Here is an 11,456-nt window from a genome sequence, read left to right on the forward strand (position 1 = left end):
CACAGGTGCTGACCCCAGGCAAAAGGTGGTTAATCCACAACTGAATTTCACCTTGAGTCCGAAGATGATTGTGGGCTGTGCCATTATTAACAGAAGAGGAACAAACCAGCCATCCTGCTTCCCTGTGAGGGCAGGTTTGAAGGACCTTTAATTTACTAGCTTCCCATCTCTCCAAAGCACCTGTACACGGGTGCTGCTGTCACTCGGGTCCTGCTGTCTGGTTGCAATGGAGCAAACACAAATTGCAGCAGTTAAAACTTCACTGACCGGAGCAATGCAAGTGTTTAACTAAACTTTGGAACTCACTGCTACGTGACAGTAGCCAGGCCCAGAGGTTAGCAGGATTTTCACAGCATGGACCCAGCAAAGCGGGTGTGAAATGCTATGTGGTCAGAAGTCACACTTTTTGCATGGGTGTCAGTGATTGCACCGGAGAACTGCTTTCCCGCTCCCCTGAAGCTGCTGCACAATGCTGCAAAGAAAAAATTCAAATTTCCCTTCCCTCTCCTCCTTCCCCCCCACATTTTTCAGTGACATTTAAACTAAGAAAAATAACGAGGTAAGTTCCTCTGGGATAGGGCATTTCTCCTTGTTGTGTGTTTGTACTAGCACTGCTGGGTCCTAGCGGACATAGCTAGTTGGCTGTGGGACTGAGCAGCCCCAATAATAATGCCTAGCTCTTATCGAGCACTTCTCAGCAGTAACTCTCAAAGTGCTTTACAGTCTTTTAATGCCGGGGAGAAATCTCCCCATATAACTCTCTGTAGGGGGCGGGGTGCAGTGGCCCTGGCCGTTGGGCCGTTATTCTGGAATAAAGTCACTTAGCCAGGAGTAACTACTCTGCTTTTATTCTGGAGCAGCGCCCGCACTGGAGAGTGATGAAGGAATAGCAATAGCAGAAGAACTATTTTTCTATATTTGGGCTGGGAAATCTCTCCGTGTGGATAAGTGCTTTGAAAATTCAGGCCCTTTTCAAGATCTTAACCCAAAATGCAACATGAGGCCAGAATGTTTAACATGGAGGTTTGGCCTGGACCCTTGCGTTCTCTCTCTTTGCCGCTGGGGCGTGCTGCCACTCTGTGTGCATGGAGAGCAGCTGGGACTCCTGCATAGGCCATCCAGGAACTTGTGCAAGACTGAGAGGTGGTTTTAGCAGGTGTGGGACAGCGAGACTGGAGATTGCCCTTGCCTAGAGCTGGACGCAGCTGGGCAAGCTTCCGCTGGCTGGTTCTGCGAGTGCTTCTCGCTCCCAACACGCAGCCCCTGCTACGCCAGTCCTGGGCCCCAAAACGTCCCTCTTACACTGTTCCTGCCTTGGTGGCTCTGTCAATGTACCTTCGATTCACATTCTGGCACCTCCCCCTGAGGGTTCCATGCTTTGTGGTGTCTGTCCGCTGAGCGCATTGCATGCACCTGGGGATCTTCCCAACCCTCCATTCCCCACACAAACCCCCTGGGTACCACCCTCCACTCCCCCTATTTCAGGGACTCCCTGCACTGCCCCATGTCCCCAAGGGCTGTGTGTGTCCCCATCTTCCCATGGCACAGGCTGTCCCCCATGTTCTCCCACCCCCGATTCCATTCTCCCCACAGAACTTTTGTGTGCAGCCCTTCACCCCTCACCAGGGGTTGTGTTCCCCCTCCCCCAAATGGCATTATAAGGGGTGAGGATAGCAGGGGCCTGTTTCCACCCACTTTAAGGCCCCTTTATATGGCCAGGGGCAGCTCAGGGAGGCCACTGTAGCTGAGAATCAGGCCAGCTGTCTCTGGGGTAGGAAAGTCATGCACGGGGGAATTCACCCAAGATCTGTCCAGCCTGCTGCTGCTGCTGCTCCTACATGGACCGGCGTGTGAATGAAGCCAATCCACAGAGCTGGCCCAATGCAGTTTATTGACAGGAAAACTGGGGGATTCTCAGTCATCATCTCCTGCCTGCTGCTCATATGAATCCAGGAAGAACCTGGTGCCGGCGACCAGCGATCCAGCCAGGATGGCAGTGGAGACCCAGGGTGGCTCAGCCAGGTGGTTGGCGGAGGGAGTCAGCCTGCATTGAAGGGTTAAATGAGAGGACAGGCAGGGGCAGTGGTTTGGATAGGGCAGGCACTCTGTCATTGCTGATCTGCCCCCAGGCACCCACCCTGCCACTTCCACCACCTCTGGCAGCTTTTTCCATTCGGGGAACTGGCACAAGCGACATCGGCAAACACACATTTTTGCCAGGGGAGCTGCCTCTCCAGCAGGAGGGCTTGCCGGTCGAGCGCTATTGGCAAAGCTTTCCTGGCACAGGCCTGGTCCCACTCCCCATCAAGCTGGGGTGGTATGGTCAGGATCAGAGCGCTGGAGACAAGGCAAGACAAGATTTCTGCTCCCCAGCTATCGGGGCTGCTAGGCTGGCTAGGCCACTGTACAGCAGTCCAGGCTGCTTCTCTGTGAGCGTGTGGCTTGAAGAGATTGCTAATGGGCTAGCCATACTGGGGCAGACCAATGGTCCGTCTAGCTGAGCATCCTGTCTCTGACAGTGGCCAGTGCCAGAACTTCAGGGGACTGGCTCCCTGACCATCTTGGCTAATAGACCACTGATGGACCCATCCTCCTGTTCAAGTCCAGCCCAGTTCCATGGTGACTGAAAACTAGAACTATTTCAGTGTGTGAAATTATTTACCTGGGATTTTCAACCACAACCCCCTTGGGCTGGATCTGAACTGGCGACCTAGAGGTTATGGGTTCCCCAATTTCCAAGGCCCAGATCCTCAGGTATTTAGGTTCCTATTTCCCATTGGCTTTGAGGATGTGGGCCTGGGTCACTGACTCGCCTCCTTAGAGAGGCAGGGCTGGGAGCAGCGAGCTCTGAGCGCTGGGGGTGTCCGGGATCCAGACCCCATGCCCACTCACCACGCGGAGATGTTCCTGGGCAGCTTCCTCTGATCCTGGTGCTTGCAGTAGCACTTCCTGGGGCACGAATCCATGATCTGGAATGGCGGCCAGTGGCGAGCGGAAGCCTGAGGCTTGTCGTGTGAGCCATCTGGACCCTGCTCTGAGGCTGCGTCCTGGCTGGGCTCGGTTGGGGCAACCTGTGGCTCCAGGGCTTCCCGTCCCTGCCTCTGCGACTTGATCTTCTGCGCTTTGGCCTTTGGCTGCCCGTGGGCCTTAAGCTTCTCCTGCGGCTTCTGGGTGGGGCTAGCTGCTGCCTTGGGCTGCCACGTGGAGTGGGGCTGCAGCTTAGTCATGGCCTGTTTCCTCGCCTTCGGCCTGACATGGCCTGGCACCCCCTTGGATGCGCTGCTCTGCTCCAACGCTGCCTGGCGTTGAGCTGCCACGGGGCAGGAGGGGCGGGGAGCCGCCGGGTACATCGGCACAGGAGGGGCAGGGGTGGGAGGAATAGCCTCCTGCCCAGACAGGGTCATGGCTTGGTCCTCTCCTTTGCCAGGCTGGACTGTGCTGGCTGCTGCAGCCTTTCCCGAAGGCAAGGCGGGTGTGTCTGGCGTGGGTAGACCAGGAGCCCTCGCTGGTGGATTTGCCTCTGGGGACGGTGTCTCTGGCTTCCGCTGCTGGGTCTCTCCAGCTTGTGTTAGCTGCTCCGGCTCTGCCACGAAGGCAGGGCTAAGTTGAGGGGGTTCTCCATGGGGTTCTCCGTTGGGACCCAGGTTCTTCCTCGTGTCGTCAGCCAGCCAGGCCCTGACAGGCTGTGGGTGGCCCTCGTCCTGCCTCAGCCCATCAAGCTTGGGGCCATTGCCCAAGAAGGACACGAGCCGAGACACATCTGAGCCGAACCTGGGGCTATTTCTGCCCTGGCCTTTACGCCGCTGTGGGTACGGGGTGGGTGCTCTGGGCTTTTGACCCTCCAGGCTCCTGAAGTTGAAGGAGGTGAGGTCATCCAGGATCTTGACCAGATGCAGCTGCTGCTTGGCCTGGCTCCGGGGCTGGGTGGCGGGTGAGGCCTGCTCCTTAGTGCCCATTTTCTGGAACTGCTCCAAAAAAGCCTGGTTCAAGGAGCTGAGACCCTCCTGATCTCTCCTTTCCAGCCCCTTGAGCAGCGGCAGTTTCTCAGCCGCCTTGGGCGACCCAGAGATGCTGGGTGGGGCCTTCTCCTGGGGACACTGCTTCAGAGCGTCGGCAGAGGAGATACCGGAGGAGATCAGGCTGGCCCGGTGCTTTATTGCCTTGACGCTGGGTGGCCCCTGCCCAGGCTGGATGGTGACCTTGTACAGGAAGCTCAGGCCATGTTCCAGCAGGGCCTGCACCCCCTCTGTGTTCACCCCATCCTCCTCACTCCCTTGGGGCTCCTTTGCTCTGCTGCCCCAGGTCTTGGCCTGGCCGGTGGGCGATTGGCGTGGACTGGCAGGTGCCTTTGAGTCACCATGGCTGCCGGGTGAGCTTTCCTCATGAGGCGGGGGCTGTTTCTTCCCTCCTGATGCAGCCAGGGGCCTAGGGGGAGCTGTGCTGGTCGGGTTCTTTTCTGCTGCATCGTTAGGCCCTCCCTGATCATTGCGGTTTGGAGTGTCTGCACGGGCGGGGTTGTCCAGGACTGAACTTGGCGTCTGTGTCTTGGTCAGGGCCGGTTGGCTGCAGCCCTCTGGCTCCGACGTGCCCTTGGGTGCACCGATCCCCTGTGCCCGCTCCAGCAGCGCTGGGGCAGCGGCACTCTTGCCTGGAAGGTCACCCTGGCCTCCTTGCTTCATGATGGAAACAGTCTCCCCTTTGCTCTTCCCCTTGGGCGCTACCTTTTTGGACCTCAGCAAGTCTTGCTCGGGGGGCGGCTTTTGAGACCCAGATGTCACCTTCTGGCCCTTGGGTTCCCCTTGGTGGGTGCCTGGGAGATCCAGTGCTAGGCTCGGCTCCGTGCCCAAGCTGGCATCGCCACTTAGGCAGGTCAATCCAGCTTCCCCTGCCTTCCCTTGCCCCAATTCCTGAGTGGAGTTATTGTCTCCAAGGCCTGGATCTCTGCTGAGGCTGCTGGAATTCTGAACCCACATGGAAGACAGCTTGAGCTTGGATTTCTTCGAGCAACTCTTGCCCATCTCTGACGAAGCCGCCTGCTTTCCTCTTCTCCCCGGCTCTCTGTTGAGTGGCTGGGAAGGTTCTTTCACTGCAAAGGTTTCGGGATGAGGCAGGAGGGCTCCCGATTTGCTCCCAGCCCCGCTCAGCGTGCTAGCCAAGCACCCGTCGTCCGCTCTTGGCTTGCCTTCTTTGTCTTTTCCCTGCGCGGGGTCTACATCTTGGGATGCTTCCGACTGCACGTTGCCCATGTTCAATGTTCATCCTGTGAGCGGGAGAAAAAAGAATGACAGCGCGGCCCAGTCGATGAAGACTTGGGAGGTGTGCAATCTAGACTTACCTCTGCCACTCGCCTGTTGGGTGACCTTGCTTAAGTAGCTTCCCCTCTCCAGGCTTCTGATTCCCCTCCCTGCCCTTGTCTAGTTAGATTATTAACTCTTGATCTAATGGGTCCCTTCTGACCATAAGCTCTGTGAATCTTGTGGGCAGAGACTATCTCTTCCTAGCATAATTGGGCCTGGAGGGCTGATTATTTATCTGTCTACCGAAGGTACTTATATGAGCCCTGTCCCACTGTGCCTGAGCTCCTTGACATCTTTAATGGATTTATCTTCACAACACCCCATTGTACAGATGGGGAAACTGAGGCACACCATGGCTAAGACCCAGATCCTCACAGGGATTTCAGTTCAGTAGGAGTTAAGGCCCCTAAATCCCTTTGAGGATCTGGTCCAGGCTCTCACCCTAACACTTGGGCAACGGAGCAGATATGCCCTTCTGGAATATACACAAGAATTACAATGCTAGTAGTCAACCGTTCCATCTGAGCACCTCAGACAGAACAATGGGGCACATTTTTAACAGGAAAGGCAATTAGCCAGTGGAACGATTTACCACAGGTCAAGGCGGATTCTCCATCCCTGGCCATTTTGAAATCAAGGCTGGCTGTTTTTTCTAAAGGATCGGCTCTAGTTCAAAGAGGAATTAATCCAGGACAGGCCTATGCCCTGGGCTATGCAGGAGGTCCGACAAGGCCCCTTCTGGCCTTAGAAGCTATAAACAGTGATGAATTATGCCACCCAGGTCACAACAGCCACCCCCCAGTTTACAGAGGGGGAAAATGGGGTGAACTAACTTGCTCGAGAGAAGACAGCAAACCTGTCCCCCAGGTACCATGAGACAGTCGGAAGGTTAGATGCAAACGTGGGGCAGGATCTGAAGCCCTATTCAAATCCAGGGGAAGCTTTCCAGTGACCTCAACGGCCACTGGATGAGGCCGAGACAGAGTCACCACCCCCAAGGTTGCTCATTTTGCCTTGATTTCAAAGGCAGATTTTTATTTCCTCTAGCAAAGGGGACTCCTTTTATTCCTATTTGGTATATTACGGTAGCTCCTGGGTATGGACCAGGACCCATTGTGCTAGGCACTGTACATTTATATGGCTATTAGGTATATTATGGTAGCACCAAGGCGCCCCAGGCATGTACCGGAACCCCATTCTGCTAGGTGCTGTACAAATACACAACTAAAAGATGGTCCCTGCCCCCCAAAGAATTTACAAATGGGGTTCCACCCCTGGTTTGGGGTGCAAATGATATTTTACAAAGAGAAACTTTTTAGGATCAATGTTGGGTTAAAAAGATCATTCGATTCTACCCTAAATTACACTGGTGTAGATCAGGAGTCACTCCACTGCAGCCACTCCACTCCACTGTATAAACCCAGCATAAGGGAAATGATCATCAAGCCCCATATATAATCATCACAGGAGCTGGTGAAAGATAGGGAGGCAGCGTTGCCTAGTGGATAGAACCCTGCCCTGGGAGTCAGGCCACCTGGGTTTTATTCCCAGCTCTGGCTTGCCAGGTGCCCTGGGGCAAGTTACTTTCCCTCTCTTGTGCCACAGTTTCCCTATCTGTATATAGGGGTAATGGGCGTTTTAGGGATAGTGAGAGTGCTTTGGTACAGCACTTTGAGCTCTCCCGACTCTACGAGCTCGGGGTTGTTATGGGCGATTAACACCCTAGATCGTTACAAATTAAAAATCTAATTTCTTCCCTCATCCCCAATCCTCACCTTTCTTCAGGCCATCTTTTTTTTTAACCTGCGGAGGAGGTGATGGTTTGTCTGTTGTTTGCATTTCTCTTTGCTTGGTAGAGACCTTTTGTCTCGGGGTTATCCCACGGGGGGACAGCTGAGCTGCATTGCCAATGGGGGGAGAAGGGTTACTTGTTTACAAAAAGAAACTGGAGAAGTCTGGTGATTAAAATTAAACCTGGCAACAGTTAAGCCACAGGCGTGCTTGGACCACTGGTCGTCATTCGGACCACTGTGGTCTGTCTCCTTGTACTCTCCTGTCGGTTTGTCTGTCTCCACCTGCTGTCTCTCGTCTTACACTCACATTGCGAGCCCTTTGGGGGCAAGGCCCATGGGTTTGTTGTGTGTTTGTTCAGTGCCTAGCGCAGTGGAGACCTGACAGAGATTCCTAGGCAAGACAGTGATACAAATAAACAACAATATAATGGGAACAATTTCTGCTCAGGCTTAGGTTTTGAAAAGCTGGTTTTTAACCAACCCCTCCGTTAACCCAAATGTGACCTTTTAAATATCAATCAGAATTATTATGAATGTATTGACTCCTATTATGTGTATTCTAGGCCAACAGAGATGGGGATCCCATTGGGATGGGCAATGAGACAGTCCCTAGCCCCAGATAGCTTACAAGCTAAAGAGACAAAGAGTGGGAGGGGAAACTGAGGCACAGAAAGGTGAGGGACATGCTCTAGGGCACCCAGCATGTCAGTGACAGAGCTGGGAACAGAACCCAGGAGTCCTGAGTCACTGAACGCTAATTATTATTGGATCGTTGTGTAAGTCTGGCTCTCCGTCGTTCTCCTGTCTTGATGCCAGGGTTGAAAATGTACCGCCTGCTGCTCAACGGACATCCCCCCCTCCGGGGTAAGAAATGCCTTTTCCTCCAGCCGCCCCCATCTTCCCCAGCCGCTTGTTCCTGAGCAGCTGCCTCTGCCCCCAAACCCAGAGGGAAACAGCCTTGGGACACCCCCAAGCTTAATGCTTCTGCTGCCTGCCCCCTGGGTACTGCCCCAAACGCAGACAGCCTGAGCCCAGTTCCCTGCCCTGCCTCAGAACCGCCGACCCACGGTTAGCGCCCCTGACCCCCTCTCCAGAAAATGTCCCCTTCCTGCCCCCCCAGAATAATGTCCCCGATCCCTCCCCCGGTTACTGCCCCAACCCCTCCCCCGGTTACTGCCCCAACCCCTTCCGTCCGACCCTTCTCCCAGTAAATGACCCCTCCCCTCCCACCCCTCCTCTGGTTAATACCCCCTAACCCCTCCCCCACTCAATGCCCCTGCCCCCTCCTCTCTGACCCCTCCCCCAGTTAATGCCCCTGCCCCCTCCCCTCTGACCCCTCCCCCACTCAATGCCCCTGCCCCCTCCCCTCTGACCCCTCCCCCAGTTAATGCCCCTGCCCCCTCCCCTCTGACCCCTCCCCCACTCAATGCCCCTGCCCCCTCCCCCCGGACCCCTCCCCCAGCTAATGCCCCCTAACCCCTCCCCTCCAACCCCTCCCCCACTTACTGCCCCAACCCCTTCCGTCCGACCCCTCCCCCACTCAAAGCCCCTGCCCCCTCCCGTCTGACCCCTCCCCCACTCAATGCCCCTGCCCCCTCCCCTCTGACCCCTCCCCCACTCAATGCCCCTGCCCCCTCCCCCCGGACCCCTCCCCCGCACTCACCGCCCGGCGGGGGGGGCTCTGTCCGGCGGTGCAGGGAGCGCCCGGGTCGGGTCGGGCCAGAACCGCCGGGGGCTGGAACCCAACGGCCGCGAGCCCCCTGGGAACCCCCCCGCGTCCTTCGAGCACAGCCCCCCGCGAGCCCCCAGAGCCCCGCCCCCTCACAGCCCCCCCGCGAGCCCCCAGAGCCCCCGCCCCCTCACAGCCCCCCGCGAGCCCCCACCCAGACCCCCCGCGAGCCCCCAGAGCCCCGCCCCCTCACAGCCCCCCCGCAAGCCCCAGAGCCCCCATCCCCTCACAGCCCCCTGCGAGCCCCCAGAGCCCCCGCCCCTCACAGCCCCCCCGCGAGCCCCCACCCAGCCCCCCCGCAAGCCCCAGAGCCCCCATCCCCTCACAGCCCCCTGCGAGCCCCCAGAGCCCCCGCCCCTCACAGCCCCCCCGCGAGCCCCCACCCAGCCCCCCCGCGAGCCCCCAGAGCCTCCGCCCCCTCACAGCCCCCCCGCGAGCCCCCACCCAGCCCCCCCGCGAGCCCCCAGAGCCTCGCCCCCTCACAGCCCCCCGCGAGCCCCCACCCAGCCCCCCCGCGAGCCCCCAGAGCCCCGCCCCCTCACAGCCCCCCGCGAGCTCCCAGAGCCCCGCCCCCTCACAGCCCCCCGCGAGCCCCCAGAGCCCCCGCCATCTCTCAGCCCCCCCGCGAGCCCCCACCCAGCCCACCTGCGAGCTCCCAGAGCCCCGCCCCCTCACAGCCCCCCCGCGAGCCCCCACCCAGCCCCCCCGCGAGCCCCCAGAGCCCCCGCCCCCTCACAGCCCCCCCGCGAGCCCCCACCCAGCCCCCCCGTGAGCTCCCAGAGCCTCGCCCCCTCACAGCCCCCCGCGAGCCCCCAGAGCCCCCGCCCCTCACAGCCCCCCCGCGAGCCCCCACCCAGCCCCCCCCGCGAGCCCCCAGAGCCCCGCCCCCTCACAGCCCCCCGCGAGCCCCCAGAGCCCCCACCCCCTCACAGCCCCCCCGCGAGCTCCCAGAGCCCCGCCCCCTCACAGCCCCCCGCGAGCCCCCAGAGCCCCCGCCATCTCTCAGCCCCCCCGCGAGCCCCCACCCAGCCCACCTGCGAGCTCCCAGAGCCCCGCCCCCTCACAGCCCCCCCGCGAGCCCCCACCCAGCCCCCCCGCGAGCCCCCAGAGCCCCCACCCCCTCACAGCCCCCCCGCGAGCCCCCACCCAGCCCCCCCGCGAGCTCCCAGAGCCTCGCCCCCTCACAGCCCCCTGCGAGCCCCCAGAGCCCCCGCCCCTCACAGCCCCCCCGCGAGCCCCCACCCAGCCCCCTCGCAGCCCCCCGCGAGCCCCCAGAGCCCCCGCCCCCTTACAGCCCCCCGCGAGCCCCCAGAGCCCCCATCCCCTCACAGCCCCCTGCGAGCCCCCAGAGCCCCCGCCCCTCACAGCCCCCCCCGCGAGCCCCCACCCAGCCCCCGCGAGCCCCCAGAGCCCCCGCCCCCTCACAGCCCCCCCGCGAGCCCCCACCCAGCCCCCCCGCGAGCTCCCAGAGCCTCGCCCCCTCACAGCCCCCCGCGAGCCCCCACCCAGCCCCCCCACGAGCTCCCAGAGACCCGCCCCCTCACAGCCCCCCTGCGAGCCCCCAGAGCCCCCGCCCCCTCACAGCCCCCCCGCGAGCCCCCACCCAGCCCCCGCGAGCTCCCAGAGCCCCGCCCCCTCACAGCCCCCCCGCGACCCCCAGAGCCCCGCCCCCTCACAGCCCCCCCGCGAGCCCCCACCCAGCCCCCGCGAGCCCCCAGAGCCCCCGCCCCCTCACAGCCCCCCCCGCGAGCCCCCACCCAGCCCCCCCGCGAGCTCCCAGAGCCTCGCCCCCTCACAGCCCCCCGCGAGCCCCCACCCAGCCCCCCCACGAGCTCCCAGAGACCCGCCCCCTCACAGCCCCCCTGTGAGCCCCCAGAGCCCCCGCCCCCTCACAGCCCCCCCGCGAGCCCGCACCCAGCCCCCGCGAGCTCCCAGAGCCCCGCCCCCTCACAGCCCCCCCCGCGACCCCCAGAGCCCCGCCCCCTCACAGCCCCCCCGCGAGCCCCAGAGCCCCCATCCCCTCACAGCCCCCTGCGAGCCCCCAGAGCCCCCGCCCCTCACAGCCCCCCCGCGAGCCCCCACCCAGCCCCCCCGCGAGCTCCCAGAGCCCCGCCCCCTCGCAGCCCCCCGTGAGCCCCCACCCAGCCCCCCCGCAAGCCCCCAGAGCCCCCGCCCCTCACAGCCCCCCCGCGAGCCCCCACCCAGCCCCCCCGCGAGCTCCCAGAGCCCCGCCCCCTCGCAGCCCCCCGCGAGCCCCCACCCAGCCCCCCCGCAAGCCCCCAGAGCCCCCGTCCCCTCACAGCCCCCTGCGAGCCCCCAGAGCCCCCGCCCCTCACAGCCCCCCGCGAGCCCCCACCCAGCCCCCCGCGAGCCCCCAGAGCCCCCGCCCCCTCACAGCCCCCCCCGCAAGCCCCCACCCAGCCCCCCCGCGAGCTCCCAGAGCCTCGCCCCCTCACAGCCCCCCGCGAGCCCCCACCCAGCCCCCCCACGAGCTCCCAGAGACCCGCCCCCTCACAGCCCCCCCGCGAGCCCCCACCCAGCCCCCCCGCGACCCCCAGAGCCCCGCCCCCTCACAGCCCCCCCGCGAGCCCCAGAGCCCCCGCCCCCTCACAGCCCCCCGCGAGCCCCCACCCAGCC

Source organism: Dermochelys coriacea, chromosome 23, assembly GCF_009764565.3.
Source record: "Dermochelys coriacea isolate rDerCor1 chromosome 23, rDerCor1.pri.v4, whole genome shotgun sequence".
Taxonomy (NCBI): Eukaryota; Metazoa; Chordata; order Testudines; family Dermochelyidae; genus Dermochelys; species Dermochelys coriacea.